This window comes from Equus quagga, chromosome 2, assembly GCF_021613505.1.
Source record: "Equus quagga isolate Etosha38 chromosome 2, UCLA_HA_Equagga_1.0, whole genome shotgun sequence".
NCBI lineage: Eukaryota > Metazoa > Chordata > Mammalia > Perissodactyla > Equidae > Equus > Equus quagga.
The window spans coordinates 77,359,641-77,381,620 of NC_060268.1; positions in this window are offsets into that span (position 1 = coordinate 77,359,641).

Genomic DNA, 21,980 nt, shown 5'->3' on the forward strand with positions numbered 1-21,980 from the left:
ATTGACGTTTACCATTATAAAATGTCCCTATTTATCTCCAGCAACATTTTTCGTTTTAAAGTCTATTTTGTCTGCTATTACTGTAGTCACTTCAGCTTTCCTGTGGTTCCTGTTTGCATGATATATTTTCTCCATCCTTATACTAACAATCTATTTGTGTCTTTGAATCTAAAGTGTTTCTCCTGCAGACAACATATAATAGGATCATCTTTTTTGTTCAGTATGACAATCTCTGCCTTTTGATTGAATTGTTTAATCTATTCACATTTAATATCATCATTGGTAAAGTAGAATCTATGCCTTCTATTTTATTTTCCTTTTCTATGTCTCATGTCTTTTTTTGCTCCGTTATTCCTCCTTTACTGCTTTCTTTTGCATTAAATGAACATTTTATAGTATAGTAGTTCAATTTTACTAGTGAGTTTTTCACTATATTTGTGAGTTATTTTGTAGTGGTTGTTCTAGGGTTTTCCATATTCATGTTTACTTGTCATGATCAGTTTCAGATTTGCACTGGTTTAATTCCAGTGATCTACTGGAATACTATTTCTATATAGCTCGATTCCTTCTCCTCCCTTTTTGTGGTATTATTTTTATACACGCTACATCTATTAACATTCATCTCAACAATACAGAGTTGTAATTATTGCTTTACTGTCTGTAGTCATTCTTTAGCCCACTTCAGGTTTGTTCCCACTCACCTCCTTTGTACTGTTATTGGCAAGTATGTGACAAATATATTTCTATATGTTATAGGCCCAATGATACTTTTTATACATATTGCTTTTTAAATGAGTTAGAAGAGAATATGCATTTATATCGTCTTTTAAAATTAGGTAATTACCTTTACTAATGCTCTATTTGTTCACACAGATTCGAATGACCATCTAGGTCACTTGCTTTCAGCATAAAGAACTTCCTTTAGTATTTCCTGAAGGCAGGTCTGCTAGCAACAAATTCTCTGGTTTTTTGGTTTATTTCATTTTTAACCTAAGAATATGCTTATTTTGCCTTCAATTTTGAAAGATGGCTTTGCTAGATATAGGATTCCTGCTCGATAGTTTTTTCTTTGAGTGCTTTAAATATGTTTTCCCACTGCCTTCTGACTTGTACTGTTTCTGATGAGAAGTCAGCTGTGATGTTATTGGGGTTCCCTTGTAAGGGATGAGTCATTTTTCTCTTTCCGCTGTCTTCTTGTCTTTGGCTTTCAGCATGATGTGTCTGTTTGTGGAACTTTTTAGTTTATCCTGCTTGGAGTTCATTTAACTTCCTGGATTAAATAAATTGTTGATTCAATAAATTATTTTTCAATAAATTTAGGAAGTTGTCTACCATCTTTCTTTCTTTCTTTCTTTCTTTTTTTTTTTTGCTGAGGAAGATTGGCCCTGAGCTAACATTTGTTGACAATTTTCCTCTTTTTCCTTGAGGAAGATTGTCCCTGAACTAACATCGGTGCCAATATTTCTCTATTTTGTATGTGGGATGCCGCCAGAGCATGGCTTCATGAGTGGTATGTAGATCTGTGCCCAGGATCCAAGACCATGAACCCAGACCCCCAAAGCAGAGTATGGGAACCTAACCACTACACCACCTGGCTGGCCCTTTGCCACCATTTCGTTAGATAATTTTTCTTCTCCTTTCTCTCCTCTCCTACTGGTACTCTCATTATGTGTATGTTGGTGTGCTTAATGGTGTCCCACACCTCTCTGAAGCTCTGTTCATTTTTCTTTATTCTGTTTCTCTCTTTTCTTCAGATTACATAGCTCTATCTTCAAGTTCACGCTTTCTTCTGCCTCTTCAAATCTACTGTTGAGCCTTTCTAGTAAATTTTTTTTATTTCAGTTATTGTACTTTTCAATTCCAGAGTTTCCATTTGGTTCTTTGTTATAATTTCTATCCCTTTATTGATATTTTCTATTTGAGTGATATTGTCATATCAAATTTCTTTACTTAGGCTCCATTACTTTAATTATGCTTTCCTCTAACCCTGTGACTACTTATACATACTTATAATGGCTATTTTGAAGACTTTTTTTCATTAAAATGACATCTGGTCACTCTCACAGGCAGTTTCTGTTACCTGCTTTTTTCTGATGCAAGGTCATAGTTTTCTGTTTCTTTGCATGCCTCAAAATTTTTTGTTGGAAAGTTGACATTTTAGATATTGTAGCAACTCTGGGTACTACTCCCCTTCCCCAGGTTTGTTATAGTTACTTGCTTACTTCCTTTTTAGTGACTGGCTGGATTAGTTTGGTGAATTCTGTCCCAGCCTACCCAACCTTCACATTGTTAAGCCTCTGACGCTGCCCCTCAGGCAATGCCACAGTCATTCTGGGTTGACAGTAGCTTTCTCTTTCTCTGGCTCTGACCACACCCAGCTGTGAAATTACACTAATTGCCGGATGGTTGCTGTGCTGTTTTCAAGAATGCCCTGGTACATTAATGGCTCTACAAACTAATCCAATCAAGTTATGTTTCCTTTGTAGGAAGAGTTTCTGAGGTCCGTGTTTGATATGTTTTCTTCTGAATCCAGGAAGGTTCCTCCCTGCTGTGTTTAGTTTTTGGTTTTTTTTTTCCGAGGAAGATTAGCCCTGAGCTAACACCTGCTGCCAATCCTCCTCATTTTGCTGAGGAAGACTGGCCCTCACCTAACAGCCGTGCCCATCTCCTCTACTTTATATGTGGGACGCCTGCCACAGCATGGCTGGCCAAGCTGTGCCGTGTCCGCACCCGGGATCCGAACCAGTAAACCCCAGGCTGCCGAAGCAGAATGTGTGAACTTAACCACTGCACCACCGGGCCTCCTGTCTGATTACCCAGTTCTCTCCTGCAAACTAGCCAGCCTACAGTCTAGGCTATATCTTCGTCAAATCTGTGAATCTCCTCTCAATAGCCTTTCACCACAACCTCCAGCGTTCTTGGAAGTCCCCTTAGGTTTTCACTAGGTTCCAAATGAAGTCAGTTCCTTTGGGGAAAGATTAGGAGCTACTCGTTTTAAAATTTCTGAGCATGGCTCTGTAGCTGGAGGTGGGGTAAATGATGAGCTTCTCTTTGAGTGACACCCCTACTCTAAGAGCTGAGGATTTGGTAAAGGGAGGAGGCAGCAACCTGTGGTACTCTTGGCTTGCCTCTCAGAACTACCACCTTACAAACTAGGGAAAGGGTGTCAGTATTCTCAGCATGCCACAGCCTAGGGGGAGAGTCTCCACACCATGAGTGGGAGCTTGGTAAAAGAAGGGAGCCCCCATTTCTTGTACATACTTGCCTGTGACCTATCTTCAGCAACAGGTAGCTGGAGCAGGATGAGAAATGCAGACTTCTTGTCCCTCCTGGAAGAAAACCCACAGGCTGGGAGCTGGGGGACCATGAAGCCATGTTCTCGACTGCAGCAGTGTGGAATGGAGTCTCCAGAGGAGAGATAAAGGGAGTCATCTTAGTCCAAATACCGCTTTTTAACTCTCACCTTTCTTATCACATTTTCTTGACCAGATGTTTCTTTCTTTGCTGTTTGCCCTTAGGACCATTTCCAGAGGCTTTGAATGACTGCTCTTTAAATAATGTTTGACTCTTTCACTGAGGAGCGAGTCTGGAGCTCCTCAGACTGCCATGCTGGAAGCAGATCTTCTCAACTTGTTCTTTTATGAATCACGCTTTTGGTGTCATGTCTGGGAAATCTTTGACCCAAGGCAACAAAGATTTACTCCTATGTTTTCTTCTGCAAGCTTTAAAGTTTTTGGTTTCATATTTAGGTCTATAATCCATCTTGAATTTTTGGTCTATAAGGCACGGTATATGTATCAAAGTTCTTTTTTTTTTTTTGCATACGTATATTTGATTATTCCAACACTATTAAGACTATCCATTCTCTACTGAGTGGTCTTTCTAACTTTGTCAAATGACAATGCGACCCTAGATGTATGAGTTTACTTTGGGACCATCTATTCTGTTATATTGACCTACTTTTCTATGTTTATTCCAATACCACTTTATCTTAAAGTCATTAAAATAAGTCTTGAATTCATGTAATGTAATTCCTCAGACTTTCTCCTATTTTGCAAAGCTGTGTTGCTGAATCTAGTTCCTTTACATTTACATTTAATTTTAGAATCAGTTTGTCAATATCTATAATAAAGCCTGCTGGTAGTTTAAGTGGGGTTTCATTGAACTTATAAGTAGATTTGTTGAAAATTGAAAGCTTAACATTATTGAGGTTTCCAATCTATGGACATGGTATAACTCTCCATTTAGGTCTTTATTGATTTATTTCATCAATATTCTATCATTTTCAATATTCAAATTGTGTACATATTTAGGTACATTTAGACCTGAGTACTTCATTGTTTTGTGCTTTTTAAAATGACAATTTAAGACTTTTTGAAAGTCCAATTGTAGAGTGCGAATATACAGAAATAGAATAGATTTTTTTATATACTGAACTTTTATTTTGTACCCTAGCTAAATTCCTGTATCAGTTCTGGAAGGGTTTTTTAAATAGATTCTTTGGACTTTTCTATATATACAATCATGTCATCTGCAAATAAAGGCAAATTCTTCCTTTACAACAATTTGTTAATATTTTATTGACTGTCATGTCTATAATCATGAGGGACATCAGCCTGTGGTTTTCTTTTCTTATACCGTCCTGTCTCCATTTGGCACTGCTGTAACACTGGACTCACAAAATGAGTTAGGAGGATGGGGGAGAAGTGGCCTGCATCACTAGGAAGAGTTCTCAGGAGCCTCCTCCATCTTCCCTGTGAGTACCTACTTTGTCTTTTAACTTTATATGCACAAATTATATGTGCTATATGACATAGGAAGTCTATTAATTGCTATACTTTAATTTCATAACCTACTGTCTCGTGGAATTCTTTTATTCTTTCAGCTGGTTTACCAACAGCTTACTAGGTGCACTGTCTTGTCATCTGCAAACAGATATTCTACTCCCTTTCCAATTCTTATCCCTCCAACTGTTTTCTCTTATCTGATTGCATGCACAACACATTAAGCAATATTAGAAGTACAAAGTATTCTTGCTTTGTTCCTGACCTTAGTGTGATGTTTCTACTGTTTCCCCATCAAGTAAACCACTGCTTTTAGGACTGAAATGCATATATCTCACTGTGGTAAGGAAACATTGCATTCACTTTTTTCAAGACTTTAAGTACAAATGGGCGTTAAGTTTTTTCAAAGACTTTCTCAACATCTATGGAGATAATCATATAATTATTTTCTCCTTCAACTTATTAATGTGGTCAATTTTAATAGTAGATTTCCTAATATTGGGTCATCTTTGCATTCCTGCTATGGAATTTGTTTTCACTGCACTTAGCTCTACAGTTTGAGAAAGTCTTTATTTTCTTTTTTCTTGATTTCCATTATCTTGTGGCTGGAGTATATCTCAAAGCATACTTTCTCAGAATCAGTCCATGAGAGGTTAACTTTCAAAATATATTCTTGTATAAAAAGAAAAAAATTAGGCCTGCCCCATGTGTAGTGGTTGAGTTTGGTGCACTCTGCTTCAGCAGCTCGGGTTTACGAGTTTGGATCCCAAACCGGTGCACGCCTACACCACTCATCAGCCATGCTGTGGTTGCAACCCGCATACAAAATAGAGGAAGATGGGCACACATGTTAGCTCAGGGCTAGTCTTCCTCAAGCAAGAAAAAGAGGAAAATTGGCAATGGATGTTAGCTCAGAGTGAATTTTCCTTATCAAAACAAAAAAAAATATTTTCTCTTCATTGAGAGTCAAGATAATTTTCTCTCAAGCCTTGAAGGAAGTCTTCAATTTCCTGTTAGCACACCATGATGCTAATCTGCTTCCTCTGCCCATGCCCTGTGCCCCCTCCCACTCCAGGCAGCCTTTAGGATTTTCTCCTTATTTTTCTAAATATTCATGACACAGTGCCCAGGTGTTGACGTTTCCTCAATCATCCTACTAAGTAATTCAGGGGAGTTTTTAATTTTAAAATATTATTCCTTTTTTTAAGCTCTGGGAAGTTTTCCCCCATCATTTCTTTATTTCAACAGAATAATGCCCCCCAAAAGATGTCCATGTCCTAATCCCTGAAGCCTGTGAATATGTTGTCTTTCATGGAAAAAGGGACTTTACAGATGTGATTAAGTTAAGGATCTTCAGATGAGGAGATTTTCCTGGATTATAGAGTGATCCCAATGTAGTCACAAGGATCCTCAAAAGGGTCAAAGGCAGGGAAGGTGAGGTGGAAGTGGAAGCAGAAGGAAAGAGGGTGTGATGCCATGATGAGAGCAGGTGTCATAGTCAGAGAGAGAGACCCGAAGATGCTACATGGCTGGCCTTGAAGATGAAGGAAGGAGCCACGAGCCAAGGAATGCACGCCGCCTCTAGAAGCTGGAAAAGGCCAGGAAACCGACTGTCTCCTAGGGCCTCCAGAGGGAATGCAGTGCTGCTGACACCTTGATTTCAGGACTTCTCAACTCGGTAACTGTAAGATACTAAATCTGTATTGTTTTAAGCCACTAAATTTGTTTCAGCAGCAATAAGGATCAATACACTTACCCTTCTTTTTTTCCTGTTCCTTCTTTCTGAACTTCCACAGACACATTTTGGACGCCATGAACTGATGCTACACAGCTCTTAACTCTCCTCTCACGTTCCACATATTTTTGTAAGTTGAAGTTGAAGTTTCTTTGACTATATTTTGCAACCCTTATCCTGATTTTCTTTATTTTGACAACCATATTTTTAACCTCTGAACTTTCCCTTGTTCCCTGATTTTTCCTTTCTCTAGCTTCCTGTTCTTGCTTTGTGAATGCAATGCCTCCTCATACATCTCTGAGATGGTAATGATGGTTTTTAGGTTCTCTCATTGCCTTTATTATCTATATCTTCCTGGGGCAGCGGTTATTTTTGTTCATCTAGGTCCTTCTCTCTTGTGGAGACTGTTTTCCTTGGTCATGTGTTCACACATACAAGGCGGATGCATCGAGACAGCTGGCAAGGGTTCCCTCTGCGGTTCCCAGGTCTGTTTACTCTGCAGGCCACCCGCTCCCAGAAGGCTGGCCCAAGTTCTGCGCACAGGGTGACTCACAGTAACCGACAGCCTTCACTAGAGGGTGCCGGGCCTCCTCACCCCACCAAAGACCCAACAAATGAAGGCTTTCCTCGGGTGGGGACCAAGCCTCCTCCGAAGGTCACTTCCATGTGCAAACACAGCACTGCTGGCCTCGGCCTCGTGGTGGATCCTGGGGTCAGAGGCAAGTGGAGCACTCACCCCACTGTTCTGTGAACATTCCCCCCACCCCACCCCCAGGAAAGCCCCTGGCCTACTCCTGTTCTCAAACTTCTAATTCTGAGCTTGCAGCCTGTCCAAGTGCTCAGGGAGGCTAGACCTTTACTCAAGCTGCCTCCTGCACATGTGCTAGGCTGTAGGCTCCTCTGCTTTGGCTTATAAATCAACATGAGCACACTTGTTTTCATTTTCTGGAAGTCTATGAAAGTCACATTCCACTGACCACGCCTATGCCTCCACCCTCTTCTCAGGCCTGCTGGGGATTACGCTACTATTGCCATTTCCAGGGGGTTTGGAAAAGGGAGAGAAGTAGAAAGGGTCTCCATCTGCCCTCTGGGCACCTAGGGGGCTACAGTTCTCAGGTACCTCTGGAAGTCCCAGACACACACAGTTGTCACTACACTGGTGGTAACATGTCTATGTGTCGGAGGCCTCTTCCCTGACAAGGCCAAGGTCATCCCTTCAATGAACTGTCTTAACTTAGCCAGGTGCTCTACCCCATGAGATTACTTATAACCACTAGCTAACTTTTTGTGTGTGTGTGTGAGGAAGACTGGCCCTGAGCTAACATCTGTTGCCAATCTTCCTCTTTTTGCTTGAGGAAGATCGTCCCTGAGCTAACATCCATGCCAGTCTTCCTCTATTTTTGAATGTGGGACACCATCACAACATGGCTTGTTGAGTGCTGTGTAGGTCCACACCCAGGATCCGAACCTGCAAACCCCAGGCCACCAAAGTGGAGAGTGCAAACTTAACCAGTATGCCACCAGGCTGGCCCCAACCATTGGCTAACTTTTGCGTGAGAAACATAATCCACTGTAAACACTCTAAGAGTGGAATATTGGTTAGGACTATCTTTGGCTGTGGGTGAAAGATATCCTAAAACAACAGTGGCTTAAACAAGACAGCAGTTTACTCAGTGTGGGCGATAGGAAGTCCAGGTCTGCTGGGAGGCTGCAGTATGTTGGGGTTCAGGCTCCATCTATCCCGTGCTGGGCTGTGTATGGCTTCCATTCCCAAGATTACTTCATGGTCCAAGATGACTGTTCCAGCTCCAGTCATCACGTCCACATTCCAGCTACTGAAGGAGAAAGAGAGAGAAAGGGCTTGCCTGCTCCTTTTAAAGCTGCTTCCTAAAATGAGTGACTCGTGATGCTGCCACTCACATCCCATTGGCCAGAATTGGTCCAGATTGTCATGTGTCAAGCTCAAAATCAAGGGTTCCATTATTAAGGAAGGGATATGTGAGGTGGGCCTGAGGGATCCCAGGCAAGCTGTGTCCCCTTCATGATATTACTCCCCACAGTGGCCTGCATGTCATGGGCCCACAGGAAGAAAGCCAGCTGACTATCCATGGCTCACCCCCTTTGCTATGGTCTGAATGTTTGTGTGCCCCTGAAATTCACATATTGGAATCCTTACTCCCAGTATGATGGTGTTAGAAGGTGGGGCCTCTGGGAGGGGCTTAGGTCACGAGTAGAGCCCTCGGGAATGGGATTTGTGGTCTTAAAAAAGATGCCCCCGCAGAATTCCCTTACCCCTTCTGCCATGCAAAGATGCAAGGAGAAGTCTGCAATCCAGAAGAGGGCCCTCACCCGACCATGCTGGCACCCTCAGACCCTGATCTCAGACTTCCAGCCTCTAGGACTGTGAAAAATAAATTTCTGTTGTTCAGAAGCCCCTCAGTCTATGCTATTTTTTTAGAGCAGCCAGAATGCACTAAGATACACTTTTGGGGCCTTCAAGGACTGTGCAACATTTTCTCTGTCTGGAGAAAAAGAACTCTGGGGCCCGAGATAATGTTCCATTAATTATTTGCTTGATGTGCAGTTTCATGGTAGCCTTTGGTTTTTTGTTGGTTTTTTTTTTGAATGAGGAAGATTGGCCCTGAGCTAACATCTGTGCCAATCTTCCTCTATTTCGTACGTGGGATGCCACCACAGCATGGCTTAATGAGCAGTGCTTAGGTCCGTGCCCAGGATCCAAACCAGTGAACCCCAGGCCACCAAAGCAGAGTGCACACACTTAAGCCACTACACCACAGGGCCAGGCCCTAGCCTTTGGTTTTGAACACATCATCTAGCCTTACCCAGACCAGAGCAAAAGCTCTCACCACAAAGTGGTTCAGAGTAGAAAAACACGGAAAAAGAATCAAGGAAATCGGTGAACATATCTGTCCTCACATGTTATGGCGTTGAGAGAGGCTGTCCGTCTGAATTGGCAAAGAGCTCTGGAGCGAAAGTAAATGGAAAACCACTTGTTTCCCAAGGCCTTTGCATAGCCCGCCTTTCCTCTCCTCTGTGGTGTTTCCTGCTGTGTCCCAAGGGGCCTGTGCCCCACGCACCAGTTCTTCTGGAAGAGCTATGCCAGCAGGGCTGCCGTGAAAGAAAAGAGTTCACCAGCACCCTTGCCTGTCCCTCCAATGCAAACATTTTCCAAAGTATTTTTTCCACATTTTCACATCTCCTGTTTGGATAAGGCCCCGTTTACTGCTGTTGGCTGAGCCAGAACAGTCTCCACATCCCAGGGGAGGGCCTGTCCTGATAGAGAGAATTCCAGACTAAACGAGCTGAAGAAACGAGAGTTTGGGGACGTGCATGCAGAGAATGCCAGGCCTGCCTTCCCAAGCTCCACCCTGGGCTTCCAGCAGGCGCTGCTGCTGGGGACACAGCTCTCCAGCCACATTGGCAGTTGGGAAAGTGCAGCAGGCTTGGGTCTGGTGCCTGCTAACAGTCAGCAGGAAGGTGAGCACAGGGTCCTGCTCCAGAGGGGGACATTTGTGCTCCGTCCCCTCTTCCCCTGCATTAAGCCTTCACTCCTCCTTGACTGGAACTGCCTTTCCAGGGCCTTTGTCCTCTGGGGCCACCTGGGAACCTGGGCCTGAAGTGTCGGCCCAGCCTCATCTCCATGGTGAATGAGGGGTCCCAAGGCATTGGTTTTGCCCCTCTGCCTCCCTTTAAGTAGTGTTTCTATGGGGCAGGTCTCAACCAATCCCCCCTCCTCATGTAAACCTCATAGTTTCAGAGCCTGGCAGAGGTTCGTCTCCCCACACTGGGGTCTCTCCTACAGGGAAGCCAAAAGCCCACCCAGGGTTGAGAGGCTGGCAAGCAGCAGAGCCAGGAGTGGAACCCACATATCTCCAGCTCATGGCCTGGCCGTCTTGGCCTTTCTCTGCCCTGACGGACGGCTCCAAGCATGATCATCCTGAGGGCACCTCAAAGAAACTGCCCACACAGAGGTTGAGTCAGAGGTTGAGTCCTGGACATACTGCATGTTCCCTGCTGTAGTAGACGGTGTTGCTCGCCCATCTTCTGCTTCTCCTCTGGGGCAAACTGCATTTTCCAAAGTTGGTGACAACAGGATCTCCCACCAAACGTGCTCTTCTTACAACCAGCTCTGACCATCCTCCTGTGGAGAGGTGGGGGCCATGGTCCCTCCTCCTGAATCCAGTCAAGGTGCCACTCTGGGACAAGTGATGCTATTTGACTTCTGAGGCTAGATCACAAACAATGAGACAGTTTCTGCCTGGCTTTCTTGGGACAGTCCCCTTTGAAATGCAGCCACCATGCTGTAAGGAAGCCAAAGCTTCACAGAGGCTGCACAGAGGTTTTCATTACAGTCCCAGCTGGCATGAGAGGAGGTGACTCTTGAGATGACTCCAGCCCCAAGCCCAGGGGTCCTCTCAGCCATGGAGTCCTCCCAGTGAGGCCCCGGACACCATAGGCAAACTTTAGTCTTCCTTGCTGTGCTCATCCTGACCCACAACCTCCCGGAGCATAATCAAATGACCTAAGCTGCTATGTTTGGGGTGACTCGTTATCAGCAACAGTAACAGAAATGGCATCCTTTCTCTTACAGAAACATCACCCTTCCTACATCTCCAGTCACATTTTCCTGCCCCCTCAAAATCACACGTGGCCATGTGACTTGCTTTGGGCAATGCGTCCTAAGAGGAAATGATGTGTGACAGCATTTAATTGCAGCACTCAATTCTCTATCTGCTCTTCTGGAAGCATGTGTGGAAATGCCGTCTCTGTTGGTCACGTACAATCATACATGTATAATTATTTATTGGTGGGAGCAAAAAAACAAGCCTTTTGTTTTCAACTGCTAAGATTTGGGGGTCATTTGTCACTACATCAGCTGTGTCCTGACTGATACAAGCACCGTTCCAAACACAGAGCCTGTTTCAGAGGAGGTCGCTGATAATGGACTAAACACCCGCATGAGGACAGGAGTGTCCAGTGTCCTTGTCCTCTACTTCTCCAACCTATGGCTTTCACATCAGACTTAGGGAAACCACTCTTGATGCATGGCTTGCCCATTTTCCCTTTTCCAGAAGCTCTTCAGTGTGAGTAGAACATGCTGCTGATCAGACCCCAGGACAAACTGGGCTCATTTCTGCCCTGGCCCAGCCCCTGAAGGCACTAGTCTCAGGCACAGGGGCCATCTGGGTTCAGGGGAGCAGACAGAGTTGGCCATGCAGCCAGAGGCAGGATAAGAACCTGGGAGCTAGACAGCCGAGTTCAGGTCCCTGCATTGCCTTCCAGTGGTGTAGCCGCGGGCAAGTCTTCCACCTCCAAACCTCAATCTCCTCATTTGTAAAATGGGCATCATAACATCAGTATCTTAGTCTGTTTGGGCTGCTAGAAGAGAATACCATGGACTGGGTGACGTAGAAACAACAGCATTTATTTCTCACAGTTCTGGAGACTAGAAGTCCAAGATCAAGATGCCGGCAGATTCGGTGTCTGCTGAGAGCCCTCTTTCTGGTTCATAGATGAGTGTCTTCTTGCTGTGTCCTCACAAGGTGGAAGGGCTGAGGGAGCTCTGTGGGGTCTCCTGTATAAGGGCACTAGTTCCATTCATTAGGGCTTCACCCTCATAACCTAAACACCTCCTAGGGTCCCCACCTCCTAAAATCATCACTTTAGGGGTTAGGATTCTAACATGAATTTGAGGAAGACAAAAACATTCAGTCTACCGCATATAGTCTTTCCATTGCAGGGTTATTAGGAGGATCAAATTCCCATGGGAAGGGCCCCACCTAGGCCCACAGCACAGGGTGGCACCCATTCAGTGCTGGTCCCTGCTCCTAAGCACTTGCTCCTACATAATTCACAGGTTCTCACATCCAGAGGGAGAGGTGTGGGCCCCACCCACACGGTCATCCCCGCTCCCCTCAGAGCAGACAGCCCATTACCTCCTTCACCTCACTAGACCCATGCACTGCCTCACTCAAGCCAGCTTGGAAGGGCCACCTCACTGTCCCCCAGGGACCTTCCCATGACCCCAGTGTGGGAAGTGCTCTTGAATAACTCTTCTTATCTGGAATGACTTCGGGATGAGTGGCTTAGTGAAAAGAGCAAAACTTTGCATGCCAAAAAACATGTCTCTTATTTTCCAAAATTGGGCTTCAGATTTATTACAGCGCTTCCCTCAGAAGGCCACCTGCAGGCGTCGATAAGGTGATGGGAACTCCACACTGCCAGGTGCTCAGGCTCAGATCTCAAGCCAACTCATCTTCACTCTTTCTCCCACATGCCACATCCACCAAATCCAGCTATTGGTCCCTTCATGGGGTGGTCGACATCCCACCACTGTCACACACACCATGCACTCTGCTCCAGGAACCCTTCACCTCCTGCCTCATCTCCTTGCTCCCTCCCCATAACCCTGCCATTCTCCACACAGCAGAGGGACACAGTTAAAACCCAGCTGGGGGCGCAAGCCTGTCTTCCACCACCAGGCAAGTCTCCGATCTCAGCAGACACTGGCTGGGTGTCCTACAAATCTAATTCAATTTTGACACTATCTATCTGGAGATAGCGTCAGATCCCACAGGTTAGGGGTTCAGTCTCACAAGACTGCCCCCCACTTCAGTCACCAATTGCAATCCTAAGTTGTCATCTGTGTTTCTGACCCGTGGGCTATAAACTAGCGTTTCCCACAACCCCCTCCTCAGGTTTGATTAATTTGCTAGAGCAGCTCCCAGAACTCAGAGAAACACTTACTTACAAGTACTAGTTTACTATAAAGGATGCAGATGAAAAGCCAGATGAAGAGGTGCATATGGCAAGGTCTGGCAGGGTCCCGAGTGTAGGAGCTTCTGTCCCCATGGAGCTGGGGTGCACCACCCTCCTGGCATGTGAGTGCATTCATCAACATGGAAGCTCATCACATCTTGTTCAAGAGTTTTTACAGAGCTTAATCTGCAGGTCCCCACTCCTTCTCCTTCCCAGAGGTCAGAGGGTGGGGCTGAAACTTCCAACCAGCTAACAGCTTGGTCTTTGCTGGTGACCAGCCCCATCTTGAGGCTATCCAGGTGCCTCACCCTGAGTCACCTCATTAGCATAAACTCAAGTTGGCTCAAAAGGGGCTCCTTATGAATAGCAAAAGGCCCTCCTCTCACTTAGGATATTACAAGGGTTTTAGGAGCTTTGTGCCAGGGAGGAGAGACAAAGACCAAACACATTTCTTATTATAACACAGGGCAGTCACCTCTCTACTAGAAGCCCCTGGGGCTACAATATGCCACACCCACACCTCGCCTGGCCCCCTGCCTAGAAGCTGTTCCACCCACACACCAGGTACCTCCATCTCAGGACCTTGCCTGTGCTCTTCTCTCTGCCAGCCCTGGTGGTCTAGTGGTTAAGATTTGGCACTTTCATTGCCTCAGCCCACATCCTGTCTCCTGTCAGGGAACCACACGTGTTGCTGTGATGCTGAAAGCTATGGCACTGGGATTTCAAATATCATCAGGGTCTCCCACGGTGGGCAGGTTTCAGCAGAGCTTCCAGACTAAGACAGACTAGGAAGAATGACCTGGCCACCCACTTCCAAAGAAACTAGCCAGGAAAACCCTATGAATGACAGCAGAGCATTGTGTGATAGAGCGCCAGGAGGTGAGAGGATGGCGCAAAAAGATTTGGCAGGGTTTCCTCCTGTTGTCCACGGCGTCACTAGGGGTGGGAATCTACTCGACAGCACTAACAACTGCCTGAAGCTCTTTGCCCAGATATCTGCCTGGCTCATTAACGCACCTTTTTCAGGTCTTTATTTAAATGTGACCTACTCAAGGTCTGCCCTGATCAACCTATTTAGAGCTGCAGACCACCCCTCCACTTGGGGTCCCTTTCCCTTTCACCACTGCTTTCTATCCATCACAATGTCACCTGACACAGTGCTGAGGTGTTTATTGCCCCTCCCCAATTAAAATACAAGCATGAACATGGAGGTGGGGAATGTCCCTCTCCCACGGAGGAACACCAGGTGGAGGGAGAGGGTGAGGATGGCATGCGAGAGTAGGACCCAGCACAGGGCAGACAGTTGAGAACCACTTGCCGTGGCTGTGGGTCCAAGCAGCACTGATAGAAACCAGGGGCCTGAGTCACCCTGCCTGTGGGCAGGGCAGTGGGAAGCCCCTGGGTGAAGGGCAGAAGTAAAGGCCAAAGGGGAAGGCTAAAGCTGTGAAGGGTCATCCAGCAAAGGGGTCTTTGAGAGGACGAGGCACTGAGGTGTGGGACCAATGTGGCAGAAGGCTTGGGCTCCAGAGCCAGGTTCTCAGCTCCTCCCTAGCTGGTAGCCTGGGGCAGGAAATGCATGGGACAGGACAGGCCTGAGGCCCAAATGTGCACAAAGAGACGCTGGGCTGCAGGACCTTGCCTTGCAGTGGTTTGTGCCCCTTAGCTCTGCAGCGACCCCGCCCTGGCACACCCACCCAAGGTGAGCCAGCTCTGACTCAAACCACACCCATTGTCCTGTACCCAGCCCATGGATGGTGGTTAGCACGGTTTTCAGCACCCTTGGAATGGGTCTGGGAATAGAAGGGGCAGGCCTGGGCCTGGCCCTGGAGAGGGGGTGTCAGGGAACCTTCCCATCCCCCCAGGCTAGCCTAGCACTTGCGTGGGCCAGATGGCTCTGGGAAGCTAAGAGGATTATCTGGTGGTTTGGCACAATAGACCCCAGAAAACTCAGGGGTGCAGATACCCTGCCGGGTGATTTCCCCCCTCATGCCTGCTGCTGCAGAGCTGCAGGGCTAAGGGGCCCCTTCCCTTGGGAGCCCAGCTCCCCTCGAGGAGGATGGGGTAGCATGGCTGAGGTGGGCTGGGCTCCTCCTCTCAGACCAGTGACAACCTCCTCCAGGGCAGCCTGCACCATCCTCTCCAGGAAGGCAGTGACGGGGAGCCTGGACTTTGCCAAGGACACAGGATGCTCAGGCCAGGGGGAGGCTGAGCCTCCCCAGACACAGTCTCCTCGGAAAATCTCTGGGAAAACCTCCCTGAGAAGGCAGCCCTGCCCAGCGGGGCGGATCAAAGAGCGTGTGGGCGAGCGTTTAGTTTCAGCAGGGCTGGCCCAGCACTTCTGGGCCTGGCTGCCCAGCCCTTCTGCCCACCAGGCGCCTGTGGCTGCCCTGAGCAAGAGGAGAGATGAGCACCTTGCAAGGTCCACTCCTCCAGCTTCGAGGTTCCTGTGGCCTTGGCCTTCTGACTGGTCCCTCAGGGGCCTGGGGACCTGCCCCACAGACAGCCGCAAGCGACTCCTGGCTATTAAAGTGGCACTACAGCCCTGGGGCAAAGGTGGCTCACAGGGGCCTGGTACTGAGCCCTGAGGATGCGGGGTGGCTCCCTCCTGGGTGGAGCCCAGGAGCCAGTGTGACTTTACTTCAGGAGCATCGCTGGCCCGCAGAGGGGCACCTTTGTGGGGAGGGAGGACAGCAGCTCCCAGCATGTCCCTGGAACAGGCGCTGGAGGGGACCCTGGGTGTGGGCTGTGGGGTTGGCCCCCCAGCTGAGTAGCTCCCTGTTGTCCATGACATCTCCCAGCCACTGCACACAAATGCCAGCAGCTGGCTTTGCTTTGGGGATTTCTTCCCCCTCTCCTTGTAACATCTGTCAGTGCAGCCCACGTTTGGCCTGTTCAGTCCCCGTGCGGCCCTGTCCCCTGACATTTGTTCACTCAGGGAGATAGTCGTGCCTCTGAGGACTGGGCTTCCACAGCTAATGAGGACAGGGGTAAGCATGGAAAACACCACCAATTACTGCCCCACCCCGAGCACAGTTTGCTTTGTGGTGGGAACCTGTCCAGGCAAAAGCTTTATCTGAGAGATCTGGCAAATTACTGGGTAGCCATCCGAGCAGAGCCTGAGCACAGCTGTGTGTGCAGCGGGCACCTTATTAGGCTAATTATGGGCTCCTCGGCCCACCGATACTGTGTCAAACGTAAGATAAACTCAGGGTTGGCCGAGAGAGCAGCTTGAAGGTGGTGTTTTCCTTGGGAGGAATGCTTGCCAAAGATGGCCAGGTGAGGCAGGGGGAGAAAGACAGCAGAAGCCATGGGGTTGGGGGGACCTCAGAAAAAGCCAGGAGTCTGCAGACCCACACCAGCCCCCAAACTCTACCCCCCACCTTCCTCATTTGTAAAGTTAATCCCTTGACATATATGATGTGCCCAAAACTGCTGGCCACTAGGTTTGGTTGATAAGAATAATGATGTTACTAATAAAATTGGCTTCGCACTGTACATAGATTAGCTCATTTAATCCACCCAACAAACCAACCTCTTTTCACAGATAGGGGAACTAAGGCCCAGGGATGTTAAGCGACTTGCTAGAGGCTGTCAGAGCCTGGAACTAAGAAGAAGCCCTGGCCCTAAAGGGGAACCAGGCCCAGAACCTCCCAGAATAGACAAGCTTGTGGGATGTAGCACACAGGGACCCCCAGCGTTCCTTCCTCGAGGGCTGGTCCTCCAAAGGCTTCTAGGCTGGGAGGATGGCTGGGCCTTTTGGCTGGCAGCCATGGCGGTATGTCATGGGGCAGGGGAGGGTTCCAATGCCCCAGGCCCCAGCACATCAGAGCACAAGGCAGGCTGGTGGGCAAGGTCGGCTCAGGGGTTCCCAGGTCTGGCATTTAGGCTCCACGGCTGGGCATGGGCTGGATCAAGTGTGGGGAGGCCTACCCTGGCCTCCCTCCTGGCCTTCGAGTGCCTCCTTCATCATCTTTCCCCACCCCCATCAATTTGTCAATTTCCAATCCGGTGGGAAATGATCCCTGGCCTGTACCTATAGTGTCAAAGGAAAAACAAGGACTGGAGGAAGTACGATGCCCATTGGGCTCATGGGGTCTGGGAGGGACCTCTGTGCCACTCTCTTCCCCAAGAGCCACCCTCTCCCCCAGGAGCCACAATTTCCCTAGCACAGCCCAAGGTTTCCAAGTGAGGCCCTTCCCACCCCACCAAGACTCTGCCTGTCCATGTGCACAGAAAGCCTGCCACATCCAGTCACCTGATCCCTGTCCTCTCTGTGCACACCAGGTCACCCTCACAGTCCCGGCTGGCTCGGACCCTCCCAGGGCCAAATGCTCCCTCGATGCCTGTGTGCTCCACATGGGCTGGGAAGCTGGGAGAACAAGGATGCAGACTCATCCATGCCTCCAGGAGGGCCCTGCCAGGCTGAGACAAGGCCAAATGCAGGACAAGACAAAAGGCCCCTCCTTTGGGAGCCGCCAGGAGTCACTCAGAAACTCTGAGTCCTTCCCCAAGGTCCCTGCATCTCTGGCACCACCACTCCAGACCTGGGGTCCTTCTAGAAAAGGAAGGGGCACATCACCTTCTAATTGGATCTAATGAGCTTACTTGGCCTTGCCCATCTCCTCTCATTCCTTCTCTCTTCATTAAGTGGAAAGAGTGAAAGGGTGCAGCCTTGCTCTATAGCAGTGGTTCTCAGAGTGTGGCTGGCACCTGTGGGCAGCAGCACCTGGGAACTGGTGGAAATGCCCAGGCCCTCCCCAGACCTCCCAGATCAGAAACCCTGCGGGCAGGGCCAGTACTCTGTAACACGCCCTCCAGGGGAGTCTGATGCTGCCACAGTGCGAGACCTCCTGGCTTATAGCTTCTCTCCCACCCTCAGACGTGACCACCACCCTGGATTCCCTCCTCTAGTTCCTCCCAACCAGGAGTTCTCTCCAGGGCTCCTCCCAGCTCCTTTGGTGTAAAAATCACATCCAGGTTGATGCCTGGAACTCCTCATCTGTCTGAATGTCCCTCCCACCAATGTCCCTCTACGCTACTTCAGGCACCAGGAGTCATCTGTACACACTTCACCTTCTGATGGGGGAGACAACGAATGTCAAAGAGAGAAGAAATGGCAGACAGTGAAGGGAGAAGGAAAAGAGGCCACAGCAACAACCAGGACAGGTGGCTCCTCCTTCAGACTGGGTGGCCAGGGGCCTCTGCAGAGGAGAGGAGAAGTGAGAAGGAGGGGGTGGGCGCAGGTTGCGAGGAGGGCCCTGGCAGGAGAGAGCAGCCGGTCAGTCTCCAGAAAGGAGCCCCTCAGCCATTAGAGGGACAGACCTGGAAGGCCGGGGATGCTGGGTGGCAGTGGGAGAGGGGAAGTGTGGACAGATGGCCAGAGAGGGCGGCAGAGCCACTGCGCAGAGTTAGGTTTTATTCTGAAAGTATGGGAACACATCGTTGGGATTAATCAGGGGTGACATTTTTAAGTGGCCCCTCTGTCTGTGGTGGAGATAGACTAGGACAGACTGCTGCAGGCCACTGCCGCGAGGGGTCACCTGTCAGCCTGGGGACCCTCCTCCGGCCCTGTGTACCAGAGCAGTGAATGGAATTCCCTAAAACCCTACAGCCCTTTACCCCACTCCAACACAATGGGAGATGTTTTTGTATCCTCAAAGGACATGTTTTGTAAACAAAATTTTGTATTTAAAATTTAATATTGTAAACAATATTAAAAATTAATATTCAATTTATCAAAGTCACAAATCTAAAGTCCTAGTGCTCCCTTAAGCTTTTAAATTCAACTCACCAACATTCCTATTTTATACATAAACCTAGCAAATTTGAACCATCACCATGATGAGGTGGGGACTTTGATTAATGTTTTGCCCATTCTCATATTTTGTTCCTTAAACCCCTTTAAACATATTAAACTACACTTGTACATTTAATTTTTAATTTGCTTTTTAAGTACTTCTATAGTCTCAATGACAAAAAAAACCCAAGCCCTTCCCAAATACTTAAGTACTATTTTATAAACCTAATACATTAAAATATGGCGACTCACATTCTCGAGTGTTCCAATATTGTATAAGAACTTAGATTTCAAGTTAAAAATCTCAAGTCTAAATTAATTACTCGGTTATGACTTTAAATTCTAATCACAAGGCTGGCCTGTGACTCTAACAGCCCAGATTATTTTAAACATAACAAATGCTGAAAAGATGAGATGCGCAGGTTTAAGAATGTTAAAATTATGGGTTTGCTTCTTGAGGACATTTGGATGGACAATTCTACAGTTTTGTCATCCAAAACAATATCAGAGTTACCTTTCCGAGGAATGTCGGGTCGCAGTCTCGCCTGGCAGAGCATTTCATGTCTGGAGACGCCCCGCCTGGTGCCCACCCAGCCTGGTGGGCTGCGCCTGTGGCACGTTGCTCTGCCAGTCCCTCTCCAATCCCAAAGAGGGCAAGTCTTCCCAGTCAAGTCTCTGGACATCTGTCACCCAACACCTAATTCTTGTCTCTAGTCACAAACACTTGCAGTTCCCGCCCTGGTGGCTCCATTCTTAACTAGTCTATTTATGGCTTCATTCTGCTATGGATTCTTTTCCACATCTTCCTATTAGCAGAGCCAGCAAATGACATCTGGCTGACTCTCCCCCAACTCTGTGACACCTCACTGGGACTACCTGGTAATGTGGTCCCTGTGCCCTGATCATCTCTCTCTAACCAGGCTGTATTGGCCTGGTGGATTGTGCTATCTGGTGGCTGCAGCCTACCCCAGCCAGATGTCCAACAGCATGGACAGGATGACAGGGGTGTCTTAGCCCCTCCATGGGTCCTGAGTGCCAATCGGTGTGGGGAGCAAGCCCCACCCGCCAGCCATGGGCACCCTCCCAGAGCCAGCCTCCCAACAACAAGCCTACCCACCCATCCACCCCAGAGTGTTCAGAGATGGGCAGTAGCAAGTGTTGGTAAGAATGTGGAGTAACTGAAACTCTCATACACTGCTGGTGGGAATGTAAAATGGTGCACATGGAAAACAGTCTGGTAATTCCTCAAATGGATAAACACAGGGTTACCACATGACTCAGCAATTCCACTCCTGGGTATAGACCCAAAAGACATGAACATATGTCCATGAAAAAACTTATACAAGAGTGTTGATAGAAGTATCATTCATAATAGTCGAAAAACGGAAACACCCCAAATGTCTGTCAATTGATGAACGGATAAAAAGCAAAGTGGTATATCCATATAATGGGTAATTATTCAGCCATAAAAAGAATGAGTACTGACACATGCTATGATGTGGACGAACCTTGAAAACCTTGCGTTAAGTGAAAGAAGCCAGACACAAAAGGCTGAATATTGTATGGTTTCATTTCTATGAGATATTCAGAATAGGCAAGTCTAGAGACAGACAGTGGATTAGTGGCTGCTTAGGGCTGGGGTATGGGGGAATAGCAGGGTGATAGCTAAAGGGAATGTTTTCGAGGTGATGAAAATGTTCTAAAATTGACGGTGGTGATGGTCACACGTCTGTGAACACACCAAAATCCATTGAATTGTATACCTTAAATGGGTGAATTGAATGATAATGTGAATTATATCTCAATAAAGCTGTTTTAGGAAAAAGGCGCACCCAGGGAGGCCCTGCTTCCACTCTTATCCCCTCTGCCCACAGCCACAGGACTTTGTGCAAAAATAAGCAAAGCGTATATATGCACACACACATATATATAATTTTTTAATGTCCTCTACTTTCTTACACAAGTAGTAGTGCCTTGTATGTAGTATCTGACACCTTACCTTTTTTTTTTAACTTAGTGCACCCTAACGCTGTTTCTGTCTTTCTCCTTTCTGATGGTCGACAGCACTTGCTGGTGGAAGCGCCACGCACCACCAGGGACACCCGCGCCGCCTGCTGCTTCATCTCTGTCCAGCTGGCTCCCTGGGGAGATTCCTGGATCCCAGGGCAGGTGAGTGCGGGCCTGGCGATGTTGCACACTCCCCTCCGTAGCAGTGGAGCCGCTGTGTCTCCCTGCCGCCAGGTAGTTGGCCCCTGATTGTCCACAGACGCCTCTGCGTTCTCATCTATAAACCGGCTGTTGTAGGAATCAAGCGAGTCAGTACAGGTCAAGGACGGAGAACAGTGTCTGGGACATAATGAGCATGATTTAAGTGGGAACTCTTATTATCATTACCCTCACCTTCAAGGCCGAGCCAGCCACTGTCTGGCTGGGAAACTCTGCCCACCGCCTGGCACACAGTCTCCTCTTTGCTCTTTGAAGGCGGAAACAGCTGTGGCTTCACCCCAGAGGACAGTGGGCTTGAGAAAGTCCTTCTCACGAGGAGCATTTGAGCAGAGGCTTGCACGGAGTGAGGAGCAAACCTTGATATCTGGGTCAGAAAGTGCAGAGGTCCAGTCAGGGCCCACTTGCTGTGTGCCAGAAGCTGCAGGGAGGTCCATGGCTCCAGTAGGGTGGGGGCTGGAGGAAGGTGGGGGAGAGCAGAGCTCTGAGAGAAAGGCAGGTGCCAGGTGAGGTAGGGTCCAGCGCCACTGTGATCAGGAAGGAATGCCTTCTTCAGTTCTCATCAGAAAAGGACTTGTCTGTCTGCCTCTGCATTTGAAAGGCTCCCTGAGGGTGTGGGCTGGGAATAGGTTTCATGCAGCCTCTCAGCCCAGGCACAAGA